The sequence below is a fragment of the Caretta caretta genome, chromosome 6 (assembly GCF_965140235.1).
Source record: "Caretta caretta isolate rCarCar2 chromosome 6, rCarCar1.hap1, whole genome shotgun sequence".
NCBI lineage: Eukaryota > Metazoa > Chordata > Testudines > Cheloniidae > Caretta > Caretta caretta.
In genome coordinates this window covers 6,313,582-6,326,763 of record NC_134211.1, presented here as the reverse complement: position 1 = coordinate 6,326,763, position 13,182 = coordinate 6,313,582, and positions in this window count along the sequence as shown.

The window sequence follows — 13,182 nt, the reverse complement described above, 5'->3', positions numbered from 1 at the left end:
TGCCCCTCCGGCCTTACAGTTTCCCCACTGCCAGTTCCCCATCAGTGTCAGAATTTCCTCTTTCCCTGCTCCCCAGCCCTCATCCCCAGGAAGCCCTGTCCTCTGCTTCCCCCTCCAGCCCCACTAACTCTTCCTCCCATGTTGGGCTCCCTCACCCCAGGAGCCGGGCACGGGGTCCCACTCACCGCAATGCTCTCCACAAGGGCCGCTTTGGAGAAGTGCGGCTCCAGAGTGTCCCACCCCTGCTGCTGTGCCGACAAGCACAGACGTGGGACAGCGTGGAGGAAGCGGAGCTGTTTGGCCCTGTCCTCCACCCACTAAGAGTGGGGTTGTGGGAGAGAGAAAGAGAGAGAGAGAGATGGTCAGGTAGGGACCTCCCCACCCCACCTACAAAAGCTCCAGGTCTCAGGACTTCCCTGGAGTTGGACAGGGAAAGTCGCCCCTCTTCCCAAAATCAGTGTCACCCTGCACAGACTAGGGTTGTAACTGGGGCAGTGTCTGCGGGGAGCGGACACCTTGGCCTGCATGAGATGAACACCCCCACTTTGGGGTGCCAGGTAACAGGGGAGAAGTGCCCCCCATTGCGGGTGATGGATTCTCTGGGACAAGACCCCGAATGTGGGTGGGGATGGAACAAGGGGCAGGACAGACTTGGGGGCAGTGCAGCTGGAAGATTCTTGTACCTCAACTCTGCCCTGGAGGTGCTGCTGGATGACCCTGATGGTGTCTTCTTCAGGGGACACATCCTCCTCCTCCTCCTCCTCCTCCTCCAGCTGGGCACTGAGGGTCTCTGCACCAGGGAGAGAAGGAGAAAAGCATCATTTATGCTCCTGCTGTGAGAATGCAGGGTAGAGAAATGGCTCAATGTCCCCCATCCTCAACAAGGAACCCCATGGCATCAAGGTCCCCACCCTGCCCTTCCCAGAGATGACCTCAGCCCCATCAGCCTCAGGGCCCCGTGGCCATCAGCCCCCACCCAACATTATCAGGGGAGGCTGGAGTTCCCCCAACTCTGCCCAGCATCTCCTGCCATGGAATGTGGCTGGGCCACTCCCACTGGTGTCAGTGGGGCTCCCGTGGCTCCGTCCTGGCGCCTTGGTGAGCCAATGGGCACAGGGTGTGTCATAAAGATCAAGGGAAGGGTAACCACCTTTGTGTATACAGTGCTATAAAATCCCTCCTGGCCAGAGGCAAAACCCTTTCACCTCTAAAGGGTTAAGAAGCTAAGATAACCTCGCTAGCACCTGACCCAAAATGACCAATGAGGGAACAAAATACTTTCAAATCTGGAGGGGGGCGGGGGACTAATCAAGGGTTTTGTCTGTCTGTGTAATGCTTTTGCTGGGGACAAATCAGAAATGCAAGCCTTCCAACTCCTGTTAAGTTAGTAAGTAATCTAACTAGCAAATGTGTTAGATTTTCTTTTGTTTAATGGCTGGTAAAATAAGCTGTGTTGGAGGGAATGTATATTCCTGTTTTTGTGTCTTTTTGTATCTTAAGGTTTTGCCTAGAGGGATTCTCTGTGTTATAAATCTGATGACCCTGTAAGGTATTTACCATCCTGATTTTACAGAGATAATTCTTTTACCTTTACTTTTATTAAAATTCTTCTTTTAAAAAACTAACTAATTTTTCATTGTTCTTAAGAACCAAGGGCTTGGGTCTCGGTTCACCTGTACCAATTGGTGAGGATTATTATTAAGCCTTTGCAGGAAAGGGGGTGTAGAGCCTTGGGGGATATTTTGAGGGAAGATGTCTCCAAGTGGTCTCTTTCCCTGTTCTTTGTTTAAAATGCTTGGTGGTGGCAGCATACTGTTCAAGGACAAGGCAAAGTTTGTACCTTGGGGAAGTTTCTAACCTAAACGGGTAAAAACAAGCTTAGCGGGTCTTTCATGCAGGTCCCCACATCTGTACCCTAAAGTTCAGAGTGGGGAAGGAACCTTGACATGGTGGCAGTGGTGGGATCATTTTGGACCAGAAGCACAGCAGGATTTTAAAAGGTTTTGTAAAAAGTGATTGCAGCTGTAGATTTTGTCTCTCTGTCTGGGGGACAGAGCAGCAGGCATAACAAAAGGAGTTTTCTGTAGGCTGAGAACAGCTATCAAAGAAAAAAGGTATCGGGTTACAGGACAGCAAAATTTTACAAGTCAGGGTTTTTGGGTTTTTTGCTTTATTTCTAACTCTTGGGTGTAAAGTGAGTTAAAAACAGAGAGGTTAGGAGGACAGAATGCCATGTTCAACAGAAGCTGCAATTAGCCAGATTTGAGGCTGAGGAAAAACAAAAGGAACATAAAAGATGGGTCGAACTCAGGTAGAGAAAATGAAGGCAAAAAAAGAAATGGAGGCAAAGGAAAAAGAAATGGAGGAGAGGAAAAAAGAAAAGAAGCATGCAGAGGAGAAGAAGGAAAAAGAGAGGAAGCATACAGTGGAGATGGAGAAGGCAAAGGCTCGGCAGAATATACCAAATAACCCTAACAATCCTTCCCCAACAATCCACAAATCCTTCCCCAACAATCCATTACACTATGTCCACAGTATAATGAATCCAGTGATATTGCTGAATATTTTCTCACCTTTGAGAGACTTTGCACACTCCATCAAATCCCTGAAGCTCACAAGATGACCAGATCGGCCGCAAGATTGCCTGGAAGAGCTCTGGACATATTCAATAAGATGGTGATTGAGGAGGCTTCGAACTATAATCAATCCAAGGGTTTGGTTTTAAAACAATTTCAAGTTACACCTGAAACTTACAGAGTAAAAGTGAAAGCCCTTAAGAGAGGACCTGGACTAAGTAATGTGGCTTATGTAAACCAGAGAACAGATCTGTTTGAGAAATGGCTCAATGGACAGGATGTAACTAGCTTTGGAGGAATACGGGATTTGATAATACAGGAGCAATTCCTGAATATGTCCAAGGATGATAGAAAGCAGTGTTTATGGGATAAAAAAATGGACTCAGCAGGAAGTCTTGCTTTTTATGCTGATCTATACAAGCAGTCCCAGACTGCCAGAGAGGCGGGGCAAACCGGAACAAAACGGGTGGAGGAAGGAGAGAGGAACAACCCTGGTCACAGTTGGAGCGGATACCAGAAGGGACACCCTCAGACCACATCCTACTACCCGGGGCAGCCCAAGGCCCCAACTACACCCCAAGGAACACTCCAGACACCTTGTTGTCCCACCACACCGTTCTCCAGCAACCCACCTCGCCCCAGTGACCAGTCAGCTGGGCAAAGTTTTAAATGTAACAAGCCGGGACATGTCAAGCCCAACTGCCCCAAGAACCCCTGGAAATTATAGTTCATTGCACCAAAATCACACCAGAGGTCCTCAGGCCCAGATGCCTCCCAGACACCCTCAGAGTGGAGGGAAACTGTGAGTGTGGGCAGGAAGAAGGTCACAAAATGGAGGGACACCGGAGTATTGGCTATCCAGGCTTCCTTAGTGGACCCCAATTTAATTGACCCAGAGGTCCAAGTGACAATTCAACCCTTCAAGGCCAACTGTTTTGACTTGCCTACAGACAAGTTGTCTGTTCGCTACAAGGGCTTGTCAGGAACGTGGACTTTTGCAGTCTATGATAATTATCCCATCCCCATGCTGTTGAGGGAAGACTTGGCCAATCATGTGAAGCTAGCCAAGAAGTTGGGAATGGTCACCCGCAGACAGGCTAAGCAAGCTGTCACACCTAGCTCTGTTCTGGAGACTTCTACCAGGACGCAATCAAAGATATTGGAACCAGACCCCATACCAACGTCTGCAACAGCAGTAGTGAATCCAGTCACAGAGACCCAGACAGAGCCAGTCCCAGAACTGGAACCGGCAAAAAAAACAGCACCAGACCCATTGCCAGCACTGAATCCAGTACTTGCAACCCCAACACCAGAGGGCCCCACCCAACCTGCACTGGCAGCAGCAGATAACCCTACACAAGAGGCTCAGCCAGAGCCTAAACCCCAACATAGTGCACGAGCCAAGAGCGGTTCACAGTCAACTAAAACAGCCCCATCACCTGCATCGCTTCCAGAGGGACCAAGCCCGGGTCCACAATCCAATCAGGAATTGATGTCTCCAGCATCAAGGGAACAGTTCCAGACCGAACAGAAAGCAGATCAAAGCCTCCAGAGAGCTTGGACGGAACAACCCACCACCTCTCAGCTCTTCGAATCAATCCAGGTTTGTTGTAAAAAAAGGACTTTTATACAAGCAAACTCTTTCTGGTGGATACGAGGAAAACTGGCATCCTCAGAGACAGTTGGTAGTTCCAACTAAGTACCGGGTAATGCTATTAAGCTTAGCCCATGATCATCCTAGTGGCCATGCTGGGGTGAACAGAACCAAAAACCATTTGGGAAAGTCGTTCCACTGGGAGGGAATGGGCAAGAATGTTTCTACCTATGTCCGGTCTTGTGAGGTGTGCCACAGAGTGGGAAAACCCCAAGACCAGGTCAAAGCCCCTCTCCAGCCACTCCCCATCATTGAGGTTCCATTTCAGCAAGTAGCTGTAAATATTCTGGCTCCTTTTCCAAAAAAGACAGCCAGAGGAAAGCAGTACAAACTGACTTTCATGGATTTTGCCACCCGATGGCCAGAAGCAGTAGCTGTAAGCAACACCAGGGCTAAAAGTGAGTGCCAGGCACTAGCAGACATTTTTGCCAGTGTAAGTTGGCCCTCCGACATCCTTACAGATGCAGGAACTAATTTCCTGGCAGGAACTATGGAATGCCTTTGGGAAGCTCATGGGGTGAACCACTTGGTTGCCACTCCTTACCACCATCAAACAAATGGCCTGGTGGAGAAGTTTAATGAAACTTTGGGGGCCATAATACGTAAATTTGTAAATAAGCACTCCAATAATTGGGACCTAGTGTTGCAGCAGTTGCTTTTTGACTACAAAGCTGTACCACATCCCAGTTTAGGGTTTTCACCATTTGAACTTGTATATGGCCACAAGGTTAAGGGGCCATTACAGTTGGTAAAGCAACAATGGGAGGGGTTTACACCTTCTCCAGGAACTAACATTCTGAACTTTGTAACTAACCTGCAAAACACCTGCCAAACCTCTTTAGCCCTTGCCAAAGAAAACCTACAGGATGCTCAAAAAGAGCCAAAAGCCTGGTATGATAAACATGCCAGAAAGCATTCCTTCAGTGTAGGGGACCAGGTCATGGTCTTGAAGGCACTCTAGGCCCACAGAATAAAAGCGTTGTGGGAAGGGCCATTAATGGTCCAAGAGCTCCTGGGAGCTGTTAATTTTCTCATAGCATTCCCCACCTCCAACCGAAAGCCTAAGGTGTACCATATTAATTCTCTAAAGCCCTTTTATTCCAAAGAATTAAAGATTTGTCAATTTACAGCCCAGGGAGGAGATAACGCTGAGTGGCCTAAAGGTGTCTACTACAAAGGAAAAAGTGATGGTGGTGTGGAAAAGGTAAACCTCTCCATGACCCTTGGGCATATGCAGCAACAGCAAATCAAGGAGCTGTGCACTAGCTACACGCCGACGTTCTCAGCCACCCAGGACTGACTGAACGGGCATACCACTCCATTGACACAGGTAATGCTCACCCAATTAGAGCCCGACCTTACCAGGTGTCTCCTCAAGCTAAAACTGCTATAGAATGGAAGATCCAGGATATGCTACAAATGGGTGTAATCTGCCCCTCTGGCAGTGCATGGGCATCTCCAGTGGTTCTAGTTCCCAACCCAAATGGGGAAATACGTTTTTGCATGGACTACCATAAGCTGAATGCTGTAACGCTCCCAAACAACTATCCAATGCCACCAACAAATAAACTAGTGAAGAAACTGGGACGGGCCCAGTTCATCCCTATCTTGGACTTAACCCAGGGGTACTGGCAGGTACCGCTAAATAAATCCGCCAAGAAAATGTCCGCCTTCATCACACATGTCGGGCTGTATGAATTTAATGTGCTCTCTTTCAGGCTGCAGAATGCACCCACCACCTTCCAAAAACTTGTAGATGGTCTCCTAGCGGAATTGGAAAAATGTGCACTCGCAGACCTTGATGATGTGGCCATATTTTTGGAATCCTGGGCAAAACACCTGAAACACCTACAAAAAGTCTTCAAGCACATAAGGGAGGCAAAACTAACTGTTAAGACTAAAAAGTGTCAAATAGGCCTAAACAGAGTAGCTTACCTTGAACATCAGGTGGGTCAAGAAACTATCAACCCCCTACAGGCCAAAGTGAATGCTATACAAAAGTGGCCTGTCCCAAAGTAAAACAAACAAAAAAAAAAAAACTGGTCCAATTCTTCTTAGGCTTGGCCAGATATTACAGGCCATTTGTAGCGCAATACAGCCAAATCGCCAATTTCAAGTTACACCTAAAACTTACAAAGTAAAATTTCAAACCCTTAAAAAAGGTCTGAACTAATGTGGCTTATGTAAACCAAATAACAAATCTGTTTCATAAATGGCTCAACAAACGGGCTGTTACTAACTTTGAAGGAAATGTATATTCCTGTTTTTGTGTCTTTTTGTAACTTAAGGTTTTGCCTCAAGAAATTCTCTGTTTTAAATCTAATTACCCTGTAAGGTATTTACCATCCTAACTTTATATAGGTGATTCTTTTCTCTTTTCTTTAATTAAAATTCGTCTTTTAAACACCTAATTAATTTTTCATTGTTCTTAAAATCCAAGACTTTGGGTCTGTGTTCACCTTTACCAATTGGTAAAAATTATTATGAAGCCTTCCCCAGGAAAGGGGGTGTAGGGCTGGGGGAAATATTTTGGGGGAAAACGTCTCCAAGTGGTCTCTTTCCCTGTTCTTTGTTTAAAATGCTTCGTGGTGGCAGCAGACTGTTCAAGGACAAGGCAAAGTTTATACCTTGGGAAAGTTTTTTTAACCTAAGCTGGTAAAAATAAGCTTAGGGGTCTTTCATGCAGGTCCCTACCTCTGTACCGTAAAGTTCAGAGTAGGGAAGAAACCTTGACAGGGTGTTACTAGTCCCCCGCTGCCCCTGTCCTCCCCCCTGTCCCGTGGGTCTCCCCTCACCTGCACAGAGGGAGCCTTCAGCCTCAGGGCTCTCAGACCCCACGGAGGGGCTGCTGGCCCCTCGGGAGAAGGAGGAGCTGCTGGTCCCCGTGCCAGAGTCGCCCAGCTCCTGCTCTGGGCTGGCTGGGGGCTCCTCGGTGGCCAGGCTGGTGGATGGCTCCGGTTGGGCACTGGGGTGCGGCTCCTGGCTCCTCCGCTTCCTGTGAAGGAAGCTGCAGAGCCAGCTTCCCAGGCTCCCACCCTCTCTTGGGTCCCTCCTACATAGCATCACCCTGGGCCACCTCCATTTGGGACCAGAAGGGGCCTCAGGGCATGCTAAGGGAGCTGGTGTCTTCCTCCTCCTCCAGAAAGCCAGGGAGCTCCTCCTCCTCGCCTGGCCACTGGCCTCTTCCCCGTCCGCGGGGACAGAGGGGCCGCTCTCCTCCTGGGAAAGCCGGCCGCTGCTCCCTACCGGCTCCGGAGCCACCAGCCCGGCCTTCCTCCTCAGCATCCGCCTCAGCCGCTGCATCCTGGGAATGAGTGGGGAGCAGCCATGAGTCTGGGTTCAAGGCAGCCTCTCATTAATGTGCCTGCCTGTTCCTCCATCCACCTCCCCTCCTCTGAGGCAATTTCTCCTCACCACACACCCCACCCCAGGGCATGGGGGCTGCCGTCCACACCCACTGGCAGCAGCTCACAGCACAGGCTGCTCCCAACGTTCCCCCTCAGCCCTGGGGCCCTGTGACACCAGGGGAGTCTCGTCCTTTCAGAGCAGTGGGGCTCTCTGTTAGTTTGGACAAGCAGCTCCCTCCACCCCAGAAGGTCCCGCTCCCTCCCAGACCAGGGAAAGAGCAGCACCCGGACAGTCCCCAGCGAAAGTTCACAAGGTGCCAATGCTGGGAGGGTGGAGTCGCCCTCAGTTCCCACTGATTTCACTGATTGCGGTTGTGGGTGTTCAGCACCTGGCAGGTTCTGCCCTCCCCAAAGACTCTTGACGTGGGGAACAATCTCCTGCAAGGGAAGGGCTGGGAGCCCTCTTGCTGGCCCATTCCCACCACACTGGGGATGGCTCTGGAGAACTCCACTCACTTGCTCTAGATGGGAAAGCGCTGGGTGGCAGATACTCACCGAGGCCTAGTCTCTTGCCCTCCTCCTTGATCTCCTGCACCCAGGTGGGCTGGAAAGGGTGCTGCCCAATGCCCTGCCAGCAGAGCAGGGAGTAGAAGCCTGCAGATCGAAAGTGGCTGTGAAAACAAGATGACGTTTTATTGTCAGGGGATGGATAAACTCAGCCTAGCAACCGGGGGTTTACAACATTGACCTATGGCCAGCAGCACACCTCCCATCTCCAGGTCTCCTCGTACCTCAAGCACATTCCTGAAGCGTGATGACCCAAGGGCTGTAGGGGAGTGTCCCCAGCCCCAGTGAGGGAAACAGAGGCCTGGGCAGGAGAAGCCACTGCCTCAGGGTCGTTGAGGGAGTCAGGGATAGAGCCGGGGTGGAGCCTTTGTCCAGGCTCCCGCACTAACCACTAGAGGAACAGTCCCTTCCAGAGCTGGGAAGTGCCAGCGGGACTCGATTCCCAGTCTCCCTGGCTCTGAGTGTGACTTGTTGTTGTGACTGAGGCAGGGGGGTGGGAATCTGGACTCCTGGCTTTCACTGGTGATTTTCTTCTATTCCCAGTCTCCCTGGCCCTGAGTGTGACCTATGGAGGTGGTGGAATCTTCATCCTTAGAGATTTGTAAGGCCCAGCTTGACCAAAAAAATCATCTATTTTAAATTAAGGGCAAAATTTATGAAAATCTCTTCAATAATTTAAAGAGAAGAGGAAAAAATAACATGAAATCGAACATGTTCACTGCCAAGTTTTTGAGAGAGTCACACCACTGACATGATAGCTAAAGCCCTGGAAGCAAAGTTAGCTGAAATGCTAAGCCAGCTTTGGACAGCAATAGCTTCCTTGGAAGGTGCAGAAACTATTGTCTTCTTTTCAGTTTATTCAAAGAGTTCAGTTCAATGACTCGTTCGTTGAAATTCAAGAAAGCCATTGAGAGTTCACAAAACAGGCAACTTCTTTTCCTCCCTCAATCTATGGATAAAAACTAGGTGTGAGGGGATGGATATACTAGTTCATAAATCTAGAAACACGTGAAAACCAGAACGTATCATTTTAGTTCACTAACCACACTTCAAATTTCCTTTGTTTAAGAAATCAGTTTTAAATGCAAAACATTTTCATACAACGTTTTTCTTATGCTTCTCTTTCTAGCTCCAGCATGACCGTGGTTTGTGACCAAAGAGAGGTCACTTCTTTTCTCTTTCCCTCTCTATCATGGAGATGGAAAAAATTCTCTAAGTCCTAGCAGGCAAGAGATTTGAGCACGTCAGGCGTGTGAGAGCCCTTGTGCTCTAAAGGACAATGGGTGATTGTTGTTTGGGGCAAGAACCCCAACGGATTTGATACTTGTCCCCCATCCAAAGCCAATAACACAGCTCTGTATTTTCAATCATGAGTTAGACATTCTCAGCACTCCTCTATCTCCCGCAGCCCTCAGGTGTTCCTTGGATTATGGAGGCTTGGTTGCAAAGAGGACTGGAATTTTTTTACTGGCTTCCTGGGTGTCCCTAGCCAATGAGGGTCTCAGTCTGGCCTCCGAGGCCCACACCCCCCAGACACTGAAGATCAGGATGGATAGATTTCAATTCACATTTTTTGTCTTTGTATTTCTGAATTATTTTCCTAATGAAAGATTGATTCTCATGAAATTCACAGAGCTGGCAGATGACAGAACAAGGAGCAATGATCTCAAGTTGCAGTGTGGAAGGCTTGGATATTAGGAAAAACTTTTTCCCAGGGAGGGTGGGGATGCCTTTGAATCTGCTAGGATAGGGTCCCCCACCTTCTACTTAGAGCCTATATTTTTTCTTACCTTCTACACAGATGACGATTTCTTTCCACACAATCAATACAGTCATAAAAATAATCCCGAGAATCTCCTCCACACCAACCGTCTCTTGGTCCCCACTGAGAGACCGCGAGATGGAGGCTTGCTGCAGCAAGGCTACAGGGGTCTCCGAGGTTCCCCCTGCCCCGCACCCCTGTCCTGCCGGGCTGTTGTCAAGGGAGCTCTGTGGGGTCACACCCGCCTCATCATCTTTGCCCAATAGGCTGAGTTCCTGCCAAAGGCCTTTGTGAAGTCACTGCCACACTCACCTTTCCCTTGCAGGCCTGATGTCTGCCCCTGGCCAGCCTGGCTGGATGTTTCAGCTGCACCCTGGATCACCCCACTTGCTCATTATTGATTCTGGGGAGCGAGCAGGCCACCCAGTAAAACAGCAGAATCTATGCCTCACCCCACACTGAGTTTTTCATAGAGGCATCAGTTGTGAAACTATTTGATCTCCTCATCCGGCCTCTATTTCACTGGCTATGACATTTCACACGCTTACCACCATATTAAGCCCAATTGCTTGTCATTCACAAAAAGGTGCCATGGCACCTTCCAGAATGATAACCAGTTGTGATGGGAGGATACCAGGAAACAGAGAATCCACCTCTTCCCCAGGCCCTACGCTACCAGCACTCCCAGCTATCTTCGAGACACCACCGACATCCTGGGGAAACTACAATCCATCGGTGATCTTCCAGAAAAGGCCGTCCTGGCCACCATGGATGTAGAAGCCCTCTACACCAACATTCCACACAAAGATGGACTACAAGCCATCAGGAACAGTATCACCGATAATGTCATGGCAAACCTGGTGGCTGAACTTTGTGACTTTGTCCTCACCTATAACTATTTCACATTTGGGACAATGTATACCTTCAAATCAGCGGCACTGCCATGGGTATCCGCATGACCTGACAGTATGCCAACATTTTTATGGCTGACTTAGAACAACGCTTCCTCAGCTCTCATCCCCTAATGCCCCTACTCTACTTGCGCTACATTGATGACATCTTCAACATCTGGACCCATGGAAAAGAAGCCCTTGAGGAATTCCACCATGATTGGAACAATTTCCATCCCACCATCAACCTCAGGCTGGACCAGTCCGCACAATGGATCTACTTCCTGGACACTACGGTGCTAAGAAGGGATGGTCACATAAACACCACCCTATACCGGAAACCTACTGACCGCTATTCCTACCTACATGCCTCCAGCTTTCATCCAGACCACACCACACAATCCATTGTCTACAGCCAAGCTCTACGATATAACTGCATTTGCTCCAACCCCTCACACAGAGACAAACACCTACAAGATCTCTATCAAGCATTCTTACAACTACAATACCAACCTGCTGAAGTGAAGAAACAGATTGACAGAGCCAGAAGAGTACCCAGAAGTTACCTACTACAGGACAGGCCCAACAAAGAAAATAATAATAATAATAATCTCCCCAATGTATTTTCCACTGCATGCATCTGATGAAGTGAGCTGTAGTTCACGAATGCTTATGCTCAACTAAATGTGTTAGTCTCTAAGGTGCCACAAGTCCTCCTTTTCTGTTTGTTTCAGTGGTTAGTCTCCCTCACTGTCAAACATGTGTGCCTTACTTCTCATCTGAATTTCTCTGGCTTCAACTGACAGCTGTTGGTTCTTGTTGTGCCTTTCTTGGCAAGATCGAATTAGCCCTGCCCCATGAAATCCGATCTCCCTATTCTGCTGGGATCCCTCCAGCCAGGAGAACCCAGTAGGGGCCTCCTAGCTGTTTGTCTGCTGGGCTGGGGATATCAGATGCACCAGAGGCATGCAGAAGTGAGTGCACTGCATCAGCCCGGCATTGGGCTCAGGGGTTTGGCCTTGGCAACTTCTGCTCCAGCCACGTCTCTGGGTGTCTGGGCTAGGGGCTTCTGACCCCCGTGGCTGCAGCCAAGGCTGGGGTGCTGAGCTCAGGACTTTCATGCCCCTCCCCACTGCTCTCAGCACTCTGGGTGTCTGCCCGGCATCTGCAGCTGGGGCTCAGGGCATCCCTTGCAGTTCCTTCTGGGGCTCAGGGGTCCATTTCTAAGGATGTCCCCAAATTGGTCCTTGCATAAATTTGCCAGGGGACTAGTAGGTAGGAGCCCCCAGCTGAGGTGCTCTCAGCAGCAGGGACCCATCCGCACATCTTAGAACCTCCTCTCACTTCAGAAAGATTCTTGGCAGGTGCCCTCAGAGCCCAGGTCTGAAGGCAGCACGGAAGTGAGCGTGGCAATGCAGTAACCCCCCTACAACAACCTCTGAACTCCCCCACTATCCCATTTTGGTTGGGACTCCCAGCAAACGAAATATCCTTGAGATGGACATGTTCCAACGAGACAATTCAATTAAGAGTAGGATACCAGAGGAGGAAAAATCACTTTTGTCGTGGCAATGAGGGTGGCCCATTTCAAACAGTTGACCAGAAGGTGTCAGTAAGAATAGGGGGAAATTAGTATGGGGGAAGTTAGGACTTTTGGCTGCAGAATTTTATCTCATTTTTTTATGAGATTGTGTCTTTTAGGTTTTCTGGCACACAAGTAGAGAAGTTAGAGAAAAACATAAATGATTCTTGCTGGAAGTTTGCAATGTCTCGCTAATTTGTTTCTGAAGACCAGAACAAAAACACATAAGAACCCCAAAATCAGAAGGAGAGAATGTAAGCTTCTGCCTATCACAGAGAGGCACAATTCACTGGGTACCTGCTGACTGACTGCTGCTACACCCCCACTGAGCTGCTTAGCATGCAAGTAGGTCCAGGAACTGTGCCCAAAATTTAAAGTCACAGTATTCAATTTTAACACAACCACAAATACACCAGAGCATCCAAATTTTCTGTTTTACAAGGTCTCTCCTTGTTTTGGAACACTGGTTTCTAAACATGCCATCGGGAATTTGAATCAAATTTCAGCTACTAATTAGCATGTGTGTGGAACAATCACTAGTGTGCATTCGGTGTTATGTTGTAGGTTTCTTTAGGAAATTTGGGGAAACGAGAGCACTGGGAAAGCCTATTTCCCCCCCCCCCCACACACACACACAGTGCACATTTGCTGCCCTCTGGTGCTGCCTGAGCAGTAGCATTGTGACATCAGAGATAATCCACCACCCAGCGCTCCCTGCCTCCAGCTCCTTGTCACACCTGGGGAGAATGACTAGCCCCTGGCTGCCATGGCAACAACTACCTTTGACAACTGATTGCCCCCTTC